This window comes from Sus scrofa, chromosome 17 (assembly GCF_054392235.1).
Source record: "Sus scrofa isolate SSC_HxYL_T2T_F1_AM1 chromosome 17, Sscrofa_HxYL_maternal_Yorkshire_Landrace_v2.0, whole genome shotgun sequence".
Classification (NCBI taxonomy): Eukaryota; Metazoa; Chordata; class Mammalia; order Artiodactyla; family Suidae; genus Sus; species Sus scrofa.
Window position 1 is genome coordinate 2,943,992 of NC_139399.1, and position 15,076 is coordinate 2,959,067.

The following is a 15,076-nucleotide window of genomic DNA, read 5'->3' on the forward strand; positions in this document are numbered from 1 at the left end:
AGTACAGAACAGAATAGAATAGAATTGAATAGAAGAACAAATCAGAATAGAATAGATTAGAATAGAATAGAATAGAATAGAATAGAATAGAATAGAATAGAATAGAATAGAACAGAACAGAACAGAATAGAATAGAACAGAATAGAATAGAATAGAATAGAATAGAATAGAATAGAATAGAATAGAACAGAACTGAATAGAATAGAATAGAACAGAACAGAATAGAATAGAATAGAACAGAATAGAATAGAATAGAACAGAATAGAATAGAACAGAATAGAATAGAATAGAACAGAATAGAATAGAATAGAACAGAATAGAATAGAATAGAACAGAATAAAACAGAACAGAACAGAACAAAACAGAACAGAATAAATTAGAACAGGACAGAAAAGAATAGAATAGATTAGAACAGAATAGAACAGAATAGAATAGAATAGAATAGAATAGAATAGAATAGAATAGAATAGAATAGAATAGAACAGAATAGAATAGAATAGAACAGAACAGAACAGAATAGAACAGAAGAGAATAGAATAGAATAGAATAGAATAGAACAGAATAGAATAGAATAGAATAGAATAGAATAGAATAGAATAGAATAGAACTGAACAGAATAGAATCGAACAGAATAGAATAGAATAGAACACAATAGAACAGAATAGAATAGAATAGAATAGAATAGAACAGAACAGAATAGAATAGAACAGAATAGAATACAACAGAATGGAATAGAATAGAACAGAATATAATAGACTAGAACAGAACAGAACAGAATAGAATCGAATAGAACAGAATAAAACCGAACAGAACAGAACAAAACAGAATAGAATAAAATAGAACAGGACAGAACAGATTAGAACAGATTAGAACAGAATAGAACAGAACAGAATAGAATAGAATAGAATAGAATAGAATAGAATAGAATAGAATAGAATAGAATAGAATCGAATCGAACAGAATAGAATAGAATAGAACAGAATAGAATACAATAGAATAGAATAGAATAGAACAGAACAGAAGAGAATAGAATAGAAGAGAACAGAACAAAATAGAACCGAATAGAACAGAACTGAATAGAACAGAACACAACACAACAGAACAGAATAGAATAGAATAGAATAGAATAGAACAGAATAGAATAGAATGAAATAGAACACAGTAGAATAGAATAGTACAGAATAGAACAGATTAGAATAGAATAGAATAGAACAGAACAGAACAGAAAAAAATAGAACAGAAGAGAACAGAATAGAATAGAACAGAGTAGAATAGAACAGAACAGAACAGAACAGAATAGAATAGAAAAGAACAGAACAGAATAGAACAGAATAGAATAGAATAGAACAGAAGAGAATAGAACAGAACAGAACAGAATATAATCGAACAGAATAGAATAGAATAGAAAAGAATAGAACAGAATAGAATAGGATCGAACAGAATAGAATAGAATAGAATAGAACAGAATAGAATAGAATAGAATAGAATAGAATAGAATAGAATAGAATAGAATAGAATAGAATTGAACAGAACAGAACAGAATAGAAGAGAATAGAATAGAACAGAACAGAATAGAATAGAATCGAACAGAATAGAATAGAATAGAGCAGAATAGAACAGAATAGAACAGAACAGAATAGAACAGAACACAACACAACAGAACAGAATGGAATAGAATAGAATAGAACAGAACCGAATAGAACAGTACAGAACTGAATAGAACAGAATAGAATAGAATAGATTAGAACAGAATAGAACACAATAGTATAGATTAGAATAGAATAGAACAGAACAGAACAGAATAGAATCGAACAGAATAGAATAGAATAGAACAGAATAGAACAGATTAGAATAGAAAAGAATAGAACAGAATAGAACAGAACAGAACAGAACAGAACAGAACAGAATAAAATAGAACAGGACAGAACAGAATAGAATAGAATAGAACAAAATAGAACACAATAGAATAGAATAGAATAGAATAGAACAGAACAGAACAGAATAGAATCGAACAGAATGGAACAGAATTGAACAGAATAGAACACAATAGAATAGAATAGAACAGAACAGAAGAGAATAAATAGAATAGATTAGAATACAATAGAATAAAACAGAATAGAACAGAATAGTACAGAACAGAATAGAATAGAATTGAATAGAAGAACAAATCAGAATAGAATAGATTAGAATAGAATAGAATAGAATAGAATAGAATAGAATAGAACAGAACAGAACAGAATAGAATAGAACAGAATAGAATAGAATAGAACAGAATAGAATAGAATAGAACAGAACAGAATAGAATAGAATAGAACAGAACAGAATAGAATAGAATAGAACAGAATAGAATAGAATAGAACAGAATAGAATAGAACAGAATAGAATAGAATAGAACAGAATAGAATAGAATAGAACAGAATAAAACAGAACAGAACAGAACAAAACAGAACAGAATAAAATAGAACAGGACAGAAAAGAATAGAATAGATTAGAACAGAATAGAATAGAATAGAATAGAATAGAATAGAATAGAATAGAATAGAATAGATCAGAACAGAAGAGAATCGAACAGAATAGAATAGAATAGAAAAGAATAGAACAGAATAGAATAGAATCGAACAGAATAGTATAGAATAGAACAGAACAAAACAGAATAGAATAGAACAGAGTAGAATAGAATAGAACAGAATAGAATAGAATAGAACAGAACAGAATAGATTAGAATAGAACAGAACAGAATAGAATAGAATAGAAAAGAATAGAATAGAATAGAACAGAATAGAATAGAACAGAATAGAATAGAATAGAACAGAATAGAATAGAATAGAACAGAATAGAATAGAATAGAACAGAATAAAACAGAACAGAACAGAACAAAACAGAACAGAATAAAATAGAACAGGACAGAAAAGAATAGAATAGATTAGAACAGAATAGAACAGAATAGAATAGAATAGAATAGAATAGAATAGAATAGAATAGAATAGATCAGAACAGAAGAGAATCGAACAGAATAGAATAGAATAGAAAAGAATAGAACAGAATAGAATAGAATCGAACAGAATAGAATAGAATAGAACAGAATAGAATAGAATAGAATAGAATAGAATCGAACAGAATAGAATAGAATAGAACAGAATAGAATACAATAGAATAGAATAGAATAGAACAGAACAGAAGAGAACCGAATAGAACAGAACAGAATAGAACAGAACACAACACAACAGAACAGAATAGAATAGAATAGAATAGAACAGAACCGAATAGAACTGAACAGAACTGAATAGAACAGAATAGAATAGAATGAAATAGAACACAGTAGAATAGAATAGTATAGAATAGAACAGATTAGAATAGAATAGAATAGAACAGAACAGAACAGAAAAAAATAGAAGAGAAGAGAACAGAATAGAATAGAACAGAGTAGAATAGAACAGAACAGAACAGAACAGAATAGAATAGAATAGAACGGAACAGAATAGAACAGAATAGAATAGAATAGAACAGAAGAGAATAGAACAGAACAGAACAGAATATAATCGAACAGAATAGAATAGAATAGAAAAGAATAGAACAGAATAGAATAGGATCGAACAGAATAGAATAGAATAGAACAGAATAGAATAGAATAGAATAGAATAGAATAGAATAGAATAGAATAGAATAGAATAGAACAGAACAGAACAGAATAGAAGAGAATAGAATAGAATAGAACAGATTAGAATAGAATCGAACAGAATAGAATAGAATAGAACAGAATAGAAAGAATAGAACAGAACAGAATAGAACAGAACACAACACAACAGAACAGAATGGAATAGAATAGAATAGAACAGAACCGAATAGAACAGTACAGAACTGAATAGAACAGAATAGAATAGAATAGATTAGAACAGAATAGAACACAATAGAATAGAATAGAATAGAATAGAACAGAACAGAAGAGAATAGAATAGAATAGAACAGAACAGAATAGAACCGAATAGAACAGAACTGAATAGAACAGAACACAACACAACAGAACAGAATAGAATAGAATAGAATAGAATAGAACCGAATAGAACAGAACAGAACTGAATAGAACAGAATAGAATAGAATGAAATAGAACACAGTAAAATAGAATAGTACAGAATAGAACAGATTAGAATACAATAGAATAGAACAGAACAGAACAGAAAAAAATAGAACAGAAGAGAACAGAATAGAATAGAACAGAGTAGAATAGAACAGATCAGAAGAGAACAGAATAGAATAGAATAGAACAGAACAGAATAGAACAGAATAGAATAGAATAGAACAGAAGAGAATAGAACAGAACAGAACAGAACATCATCGAACAGAATAGAATAGAATAGAAAAGAATAGAACAGAATAGAATAGAATCGAACAGAATAGAAAAGAATAGAACAGAATAGAATAGAATAGAATAGAATAGAATAGAATAGAACAGAACAGAACAGAACAGAATAGAATTGAACAGAATAGAATAGAATAGAATAGAATACATCAGAATAGAATAGAATCGAACAGAATAGAATATAATAGAACAGGATAGAACAGAATTGAACAGAACAGAATAGAACAGAACACAACACAACAGAACAGAATGGAATAGAATAGAATAGAACAGAACCGAATAGAACAGTACAGAACTGAATAGAACAGAATAGAATAGAATAGATTAGAACAGAATAGAACACAATAGAATAGAATAGAATAGAATAGAACAGAACAGAAGAGAATAGAATAGAATAGAACAGAACAGAATAGAACCGAATAGAACAGAACTGAATAGAACAGAACACAACACAACAGAACAGAATAGAATAGAATAGAATAGAATAGAACCGAATAGAACAGAACAGAACTGAATAGAACAGAATAGAATAGAATGAAATAGAACACAGTAAAATAGAATAGTACAGAATAGAACAGATTAGAATACAATAGAATAGAACAGAACAGAACAGAAAAAAATAGAACAGAAGAGAACAGAATAGAATAGAACAGAGTAGAATAGAACAGATCAGAAGAGAACAGAATAGAATAGAATAGAACAGAACAGAATAGAACAGAATAGAATAGAATAGAACAGAAGAGAATAGAACAGAACAGAACAGAACATCATCGAACAGAATAGAATAGAATAGAAAAGAATAGAACAGAATAGAATAGAATCGAACAGAATAGAAAAGAATAGAACAGAATAGAATAGAATAGAATAGAATAGAATAGAATAGAACAGAACAGAACAGAACAGAATAGAATTGAACAGAATAGAATAGAATAGAATAGAATACATCAGAATAGAATAGAATCGAACAGAATAGAATATAATAGAACAGGATAGAACAGAATTGAACAGAACAGAATAGAACAGAACACAACACAACAGAACAGAATGGAATGGAATAGAATAGAACAGAACCGAATAGAACAGTACAGAAGTGAATAGAACAGAATAGAGTAGAATGGAATAGAACACAATAGAATAGAATAGAACAGAAGAGAACAGATTAGAATAGAAAAGAATAGAACAGAACAGAACAGAATAGAACAGAACACAACACAACACAACAAAATAGAATAGAATAGAATAGAACAGAACAGAATAGAATAGAATAAAATAGAATAAAACAGAACCGAACAGAACAAAACAGAACAGAATAAAATAGAACAGGACAGAACAGATTAGAATAGATTAGAACAGAATAGAACAGAACAGAATAGAATAGAATAGAATAGAATAGAATAGAATAGAATCGAACAGAATAGAATAGATTAGAACAGAATAGAATAGAATAGAATAGAACAGAACAGAAGAAAATAGAATAGAATAGAACAGAACAGAATAGAACCGAATAGAACAGAACTGAATAGAACAGAACACAACACAACAGAACAGAATAGAATAGAATAGAATAGAACAGATACGAATAGAACTGAACAGAACTGAATAGAACAGAATAGAATAGAATGTAATAGAACACAGTAGAATAGAATAGTACAGAATAGAACAGATTAGAATAGAATAGAATAGAACAGAACAGAACAGAAAAAAATAGAACAGAAGAGAACAGAATAGAATAGAACAGAGTAGAATAGAACAGAACAGAACAGAACAGAATAGAATAGAATAGAACAGAACAGAATAGAACAGAATAGAATAGAATAGAATAGAAGAGAATAGAACAGAACAGAACAGAATATAATCGAACAGAATAGAATAGAATAGAAAAGAATAGAACAGAATAGAATAGGATCGAACAGAATAGAATAGAATAGAACAGAATAGAATAGAATAGAATAGAATAGAATAGAATAGAATAGAATAGAACAGAACAGAATAGAAGAGAATAGAATAGAATAGAACAGAATAGAATAGAATCGAACAGAATAGAATAGAATAGAACAGAATAGAACAGAATAGAACAGAACAGAATAGAACAGAACACAACACAACAGAACAGAATGGAATAGAATAGAATAGAACAGAACCGAATAGAACAGTAAAGAACTGAATAGAATAGAATAGATTAGAACAGAATAGAACACAATAGAATAGAATAGAATAGAATAGAACAGAACAGAAGAGAATAGAATAGAATAGAACAGAACAGAATAGAACCGAATAGAACAGAACTGAATAGAACAGAACACAACACAACAGAACAGAATAGAATAGAATAGAATAGAATAGAACCGAATAGAACAGAACAGAACTGAATAGAACAGAATAGAATAGAATGAAATAGAACACAGTAAAATAGAATAGTACAGAATAGAACAGATTAGAATAGAATAGAATAGAACAGAACAGAACAGAAAAAAATAGAACAGAAGAGAACAGAATAGAATAGAACAGAGTAGAATAGAACAGATCAGAAGAGAACAGAATAGAATAGAATAGAACAGAACAGAATAGAACAGAATAGAATAGAATAGAACAGAAGAGAATAGAACAGAACAGAACAGAACATCATCGAACAGAATAGAATAGAATAGAAAAGAATAGAACAGAATAGAATAGAATCGAACAGAATAGAAAAGAATAGAACAGAATAGAATAGAATAGAATAGAATAGAATAGAATGGAATAGAACAGAACAGAACAGAATAGAATTGAACAGAATATAATAGAATAGAATAGAATACATCAGAATAGAATAGAATCGAACAGAATAGAATATAATAGAACAGGATAGAACAGAATTGAACAGAACAGAATAGAACAGAACACAACACAACAGAACAGAATGGAATAGAATAGAATAGAACAGAACCGAATAGAACAGTACAGAAGTGAATAGAAGAGAATAGAGTAGAATGGAATAGAACACCATAGAATAGAATAGAACAGAAGAGAACAGATTAGAATAGAAAAGAATAGAACAGAACAGAACAGCATAGAACAGAATAGAACAGAACACAACACAACAGAACAGAATAGAATAGAATAGAATAGAATAGAACAGAACAGAATAGAATAGAATAGAATAGAATAGAATAGAATAGAATAGAATAGAACAGAACAGAATAGAACAGAATAGAACAGAACAGAATAGAATAGAAGAGAATAGAATAGAATAGAACAGAATAGAATAGAACAGAATAGAATAGAACAGAATAGAATAGAATAGAACAGAATAGAATAGAATAGAACAGAACAGAACAGAATAGAATAGAATAGAATAGAATAAAACAGAACAGAACAGAACAAAACAGAACAGAATAAAATAGAACAGGACAGAACAGATTAGAATAGATTAGAACAGAATAGAACAGAATAGAATAGAATAGAATAGAATAGAATAGAATCGAACAGAATAGAATAGAATAGAACAGAATAGAATAGAATAGAATAGAACAGAACAGAAGAGAATAGAATAGAGTAGAACAGAACAGCATAGAACCGAATAGAACAGAACTGAATAGAACAGAACACAACACAACAGAACAGAATAGAATAGAATAGAATAGAACAGAACCGAATAGAACTGAACAGAACTGAATAGAACAGAATAGAATAGAATGTAATAGAACACAGTAGAATAGAATAGTACAGAATAGAACAGAACAGAATAAATAGAATAGAATAGAATAGAACAGAACAGAACAGAAAAAATAGAACAGAAGAGAACAGAATAGAATAGAACAGAGTATAATAGAACAGAACAGAACAGAACAGAACAGAATAGAATAGAATAGAACAGAACAGAATAGAACAGAATAGAATAGAATACAACAGAAGAGAATAGAACAGAACAGAACAGAATATAATCGAACAGAATTGAATAGAATAGAAAAGAATAGAACAGAATAGAATAGAATCGAACAGAATAGAATAGAACAGAACAGAATAGAATAGAATAGAACAGAACAGAACAGAACAATATAGAACAGAAGAGAACAGAATAGAATAGAACAGAGTAGAATAGAACAGAACGGAACAGAACAGAATAGAAAAGAATAGAACAGAACAGAATAGAACAGAATAGAATAGAATACAACAGAAGAGAATAGAACAGAACAGAACAGAATATAATCGAACAGAATTGAATAGAATAGAAAAGAATAGAACAGAATAGAATAGGATCGAACAGAATAGAATAGAACAGAACAGAATAGAATAGAATAGAACAGAACAGAATAGAATAGAATAGAACAGAACAGAATAGAATAGAATAGAACAGAATAGAATAGAATAGAACAGAACAGAATAGAATAGAATAGAACAGAATAGAATAGAATAGAACAGAATAGAATAGAATAGAACATAATAGAATAGATTAGAATAGAATAGAACAGAACAGAATAGAATAGAATAGAATAGAATAGAATAGATCAGAACAGAAGAGAATCGAACAGAATAGAATAGAATAGAAAAGAATAGAACAGAATAGAATAGAATCGAACAGAATAGAATAGAATAGAACAGAATAGAATAGAATAGAATAGAATAGAATCGAATCGAATCGAATCGAACAGAATAGAATAGAATAGAACAGAATAGAATACAATAGAATAGAATAGAATAGAACAGAACAGAAGAGAATAGAATAGAATAGAACAGAATAGAACCGAATAGAACAGAACTGAATAGAACAGAACACAACACAACAGAACAGAATAGAATAGAATAGAATAGAACAGAACCGAATAGAACTGAACAGAACTGAATAGAACAGAATAGAATAGAATGAAATAGAACACAGTAGAACAGAATAGTTCAGAATAGAACAGATTAGAATAGAATAGAATAGAACAGAACAGAACAGAAAAAAATAGAACAGAAGAGAACAGAATAGAATAGAACAGAGTAGAATAGAACAGAACAGCACAGAACAGAATAGAATAGAATAGAACAGAACAGAATAGAACAGAATAGAATAGAATAGAACAGAAGAGAATAGAACAGAACAGAACAGAATATAATCGAACAGAATAGAATAGAATAGAAAAGAATAGAACAGAATTGAATAGGATCGAACAGAATAGAATAGAATAGAACAGAATAGAATAGAATAGAATAGAATAGAATAGAATAGAACAGAACAGAATAGAAGAGAATAGAATAGAATAGAACAGAATAGAATAGAATCGAACAGAATAGAATAGAATAGAACAGAATAGAAAGAATAGAACAGAACAGAATAGAACAGAACACAACACAACAGAACAGAATGGAATAGAATATAATAGAATAGAACAGAACCGAATAGAACAGTACAGAACTGAATAGAACAGAATAGAATAGAATAGATTAGAACAGAATAGAACACAATAGAATAGAATAGAATAGAATAGAACAGAACAGAAGAGAATAGAATAGAATAGAACAGAACAGAATAGAACCGAATAGAACAGAACTGAATATAACAGAACACAACACAACAGAACAGAATAGAATAGAATAGAATAGAATAGAACCGAATAGAACAGAACAAAACTGAATAGAACAGAATAGAATAGAATGAAATAGAACACAGTAGAATAGAATAGTACAGAATAGAACAGATTAGAATAGAATAGAATAGAACAGAACAGAACAGAAAAAAATAGAACAGAAGAGAACAGAATAGAATAGAATAGAACAGAACAGAATAGAACAGAATAGAATAGAATAGAACAGAAGAGTATAGAACAGAACAGAACAGAACATCTTCGAACAGAATAGAATAGAATAGAAAAGAATAGAACAGAATAGAATAGAATCGAACAGAATAGAAAAGAATAGAACAGAATAGAATATAATAGAACAGGATAGAACAGAATTGAACAGAACAGAATAGAACAGAACACAACACAACAGAACAGAATGGAATAGAATAGAATAGAACAGAACCGAATAGAACAGTACAGAAGTGAATAGAACAGAATAGAGTAGAATGGAATAGAACACAATAGAATAGAATAGAACAGAAGAGAACAGATTAGAATAGAAAAGAATACAACAGAACAGAACAGAATAGAACAGAATAGAACAGAACACAACACAACAGAACAGAATAGAATAGAACAGAATAGAACAGAACAGAATAGAATAGAATAGAATAGAATAGAATAGAATAGAATAGAATAGAATAGAACAGAACAGAATAGAACAGAATAGAACAGAACAGAATAGAATAGAATAGAATAGAATAGAATAGAATAGAACAGAATAGAATAGAACAGAATAGAATAGAACAGAATAGAATAGAATAGAACAGAATAGAATAGAATAGAAGAGAACAGAACAGAATAGAATAGAATAGAATAGAATAAAACAGAACAGAACAGAACAAAACAGAACAGAATAAAATAGAACAGGACAGAACAGATTAGAATAGATTAGAACAGAATAGAACAGAACAGAATAGAATAGAATAGAATAGAATAGAATAGAATAGAATAGAATCGAACAGAATAGAATAGAATAGAACAGAATAGAATAGAATAGAATAGAACAGAACAGAAGAGAATAGAATAGAATAGAAAAGAACAGAATAGAACCGAATAGAACAGAACTGAATAGAACAGAACACAACACAACAGAACAGAATAGAATAGAATAGAATAGAACAGAACCGAATAGAACTGAACAGGACTGAATAGAACAGAATAGAATAGAATGTAATAGAACACAGTAGAATAGAATAGTACAGAATAGAACAGAACAGAATAAATAGAATAGAATAGAATAGAACAGAACAGAACAGAAAAAAATAGAACAGAAGAGAACAGAATAGAATAGAACAGAGTAGAATAGAACAGAACAGAACAGAACAGAATAGAATAGAATAGAACAGAACAGAATAGAACAGAATAGAATAGAATACAACAGAAGAGAATAGAACAGAACAGAACAGAATATAATCGAACAGAATTGAATAGAATAGAAAAGAATAGAACAGAATAGAATAGAATCGAACAGAATAGAATAGAACAGAACAGAATAAAATAGAATAGAACAGAACAGAACAGAAAAAAATAGAACAGAAGAGAATAGAATAGAATAGAACAGAGTAGAATAGAACAGAACAGAACAGAACAGAATAGAATAGAATAGAACAGAACAGAATAGAACAGAATAGAATAGAATACAACAGAAGAGAATAGAACAGAACAGAACAGAATATAATCGAACAGAATTGAATAGAATAGAAAAGAATAGAACAGAATAGAATAGAATCGAACAGAATAGAATAGAACAGAACAGAATAGAATAGAATAGAACAGAACAGAATAGAATAGAATAGAACAGAACAGAATAGAATAGAATAGAACAGAATAGAATAGAATAGAACAGAACAGAATAGAATAGAATAGAACAGAATAGAATAGAATAGAACAGAATAGAATAGAATAGAACATAATAGAATAGATTAGAACAGTATAGAACAGAACAGAATAGAATAGAATAGAATAGAATAGATCAGAACAGAAGAGAATCGAACAGAATAGAATAGAATAGAAAAGAATAGAACAGAATAGAATAGAATCGAACAGAATAGAATAGAATAGAACAGAATAGAATAGAATAGAATAGAATAGAATAGAATAGAATAGAATAGAATAGAATAGAATAGAATCGAACAGAATAGAATAGAATAGAACAGAATAGAATACAATAGAATAGAATAGAATAGAACAGAACAGAAGAGAATAGAATAGAATAGAACAGAATAGAACCGAATAGAACAGAACTGAATAGAACAGAACACAACACAACAGAACAGAATAGAATAGAATAGAATATAACAGAACCGAATAGAACAGAACAGAACTGAATAGAACAGAATAGAATAGAATGAAATAGAACACAGTAGAATAGAATAGTACAGAATAGAACAGATTAGAATAGAATAGAATAGAACAGAACAGAACAGAATAGAATAGAATAGAACAGAACAGAATAGAACAGAATAGAATAGAATAGAACAGAAGAGAAAAGAACAGAACAGAACAGAATATAATCGAACAGAATAGAATAGAATAGAAAAGAATAGAACAGAATAGAATAGGATCGAACAGAATAGAATAGACTAGAACAGAATAGAATAGAATAGAATAGAATAGAATAGAATAGAATAGAATAGAATAGAATAGAACAGAACAGAATAGAAGAGAATAGAATAGAATAGAACAGAATAGAATAGAATCGAACAGAATAGAATAGAATAGAACAGAATAGAAAGAATAGAACAGAACAGAATAGAACAGAACACAACACAATAGAACAGAATGGAATAGAATAGAATAGAACAGAACCGAATAGAACAGTACAGAACTGAATAGAACAGAATAGAATAGAATAGATTAGAACAGAATAGAACACAATAGAATAGAATAGAATAGAATAGAACAGAACAGAAGAGAATAGAATAGAATAGAATAGAACAGAACAGAATAGAACCGAATACAACAGAACTGAATATAACAGAACACAACACAACAGAACAGAATAGAATAGAATAGAATAGAATAGAACCGAATAGAACAGAACAAAACTGAATAGAACAGAATAGAATAGAATGAAATAGAACACAGTAGAATAGAATAGTACAGAATAGAACAGATTAGAATATAATAGAATAGAACAGAACAGAACAGAAAAAAATAGAAGAGAAGAGAACAGAATAGAATAGAACAGAGTAGAATAGAACAGATCAGAAGAGAACAGAATAGAATAGAATAGAACAGAACAGAATAGAACAGAATAGAATAGAATAGAACAGAAGAGTATAGAACAGAACAGAACAGAACATCATCGAACAGAATAGAATAGAATAGAAAAGAATAGAACAGAATAGAATAGAATCGAACAGAATAGAAAAGAATAGAACAGAATAGAATAGAATAGAATAGAATAGAATAGAATAGAATAGAATAGAATAGAATAGAATAGAATAGAATGGAATAGAACAGAACAGAACAGAATAGAATTGAACAGAATAGAATAGAATAGAATAGAATACATCAGAATAGATTAGAATCGAACAGAATAGAATATAATAGAACAGGATAGAACAGAATTGAACAGAACAGAATAGAACAGAACACAACACAACAGAACAGAATGGAATAGAATAGAATAGAACAGAACCGAATAGAACAGTACAGAAGTGAATAGAACAGAATAGAGTAGAATGGAATAGAACACAATAGAATAGAATAGAACAGAAGAGAACAGATTAGAATAGAAAAGAATAGAACAGAACAGAACAGAATAGAACATAATAGAACAGAACACAACACAACAGAACAGAATAGAATAGAATAGAATAGAACAGAACAGAACAGAACAGAACAGAATAGAATAGAATAGAATAGAATAGAATAGAATAGAATAGAACAGAACAGAATAGAACAGAATAGAACAGAACAGAATAGAATAGAATAGAATAGAATAGAACAGAATAGAATAGAACAGAATAGAATAGAACAGAATAGAATAGAATAGAACAGAATAGAATAGAATAGAAGAGAACAGAACAGAATAGAATAGAATAAAACAGAACAGAACAGAACAAAACAGAACAGAATAAAATAGAACAGGACAGAACAGATTAGAATAGATTAGAACAGAATAGAACAGAACAGAACAGAATAGAACAGAATAGAATAGAATAGAATAGAATAGAATCGAACAGAATAGAATAGAATAGAACAGAATAGAATAGAATAGAATAGAACAGAACAGAAGAGAATAGAATGGAATAGAACAGAACAGAATAGAACCGAATAGAACAGAACTGAATAGAACAGAACACAACACAACAGAACAGAATAGAATAGAATAGAATAGAACAGAACCGAATAGAACTGAACAGAACTGAATAGAACAGAATAGAATAGAATGTAATAGAACACAGTAGAATAGAATAGTACAGAATAGAACAGAACAGAATAAATAGAATAGAATAGAATAGAACAGAACAGAACAGAACAGAAAAAAATAGAACAGAAGAGAACAGAATAGAATAGAACAGAGTAGAATAGAACAGAACAGAACAGAACAGAATAGAATAGAATAGAACAGAACAGAATAGAACAGAATAGAATAGAATACAACAGAAGAGAATAGAACAGAACAGAACAGAATATAATCGAACAGAATTGAATAGAATAGAAAGGAATAGAACAGAATAGAATAGAATCGAACAGAATAGAATAGAACAGAACAGAATAGAATAGAATAGAACAGAACAGAACAGAAAAAAATAGAACAGAAGAGAATAGAATAGAATAGAACAGAGTAGAATAGAACAGAACAGAACAGAACAGAATAGAATAGAATAGAACAGAACAGAATAGAACAGAATAGAATAGAATACAACAGAAGAGAATAGAACAGAACAGAACAGAATATAATCGAACAGAATTGAATAGAATAGAAAAGAATAGAACAGAATAGAATAGAATCGAACAGAATAGAATAGAACAGAACAGAATAGAATAGAATAGAACAGAACAGAATAGAATAGAATAGAACAGAACAGAATAGAATAGAATAGAACAGAATAGAATAGAATAGAACAGAACAGAATAGAATAGAATAGAACAGAATAGAATAGAATAGAACAGAATAGA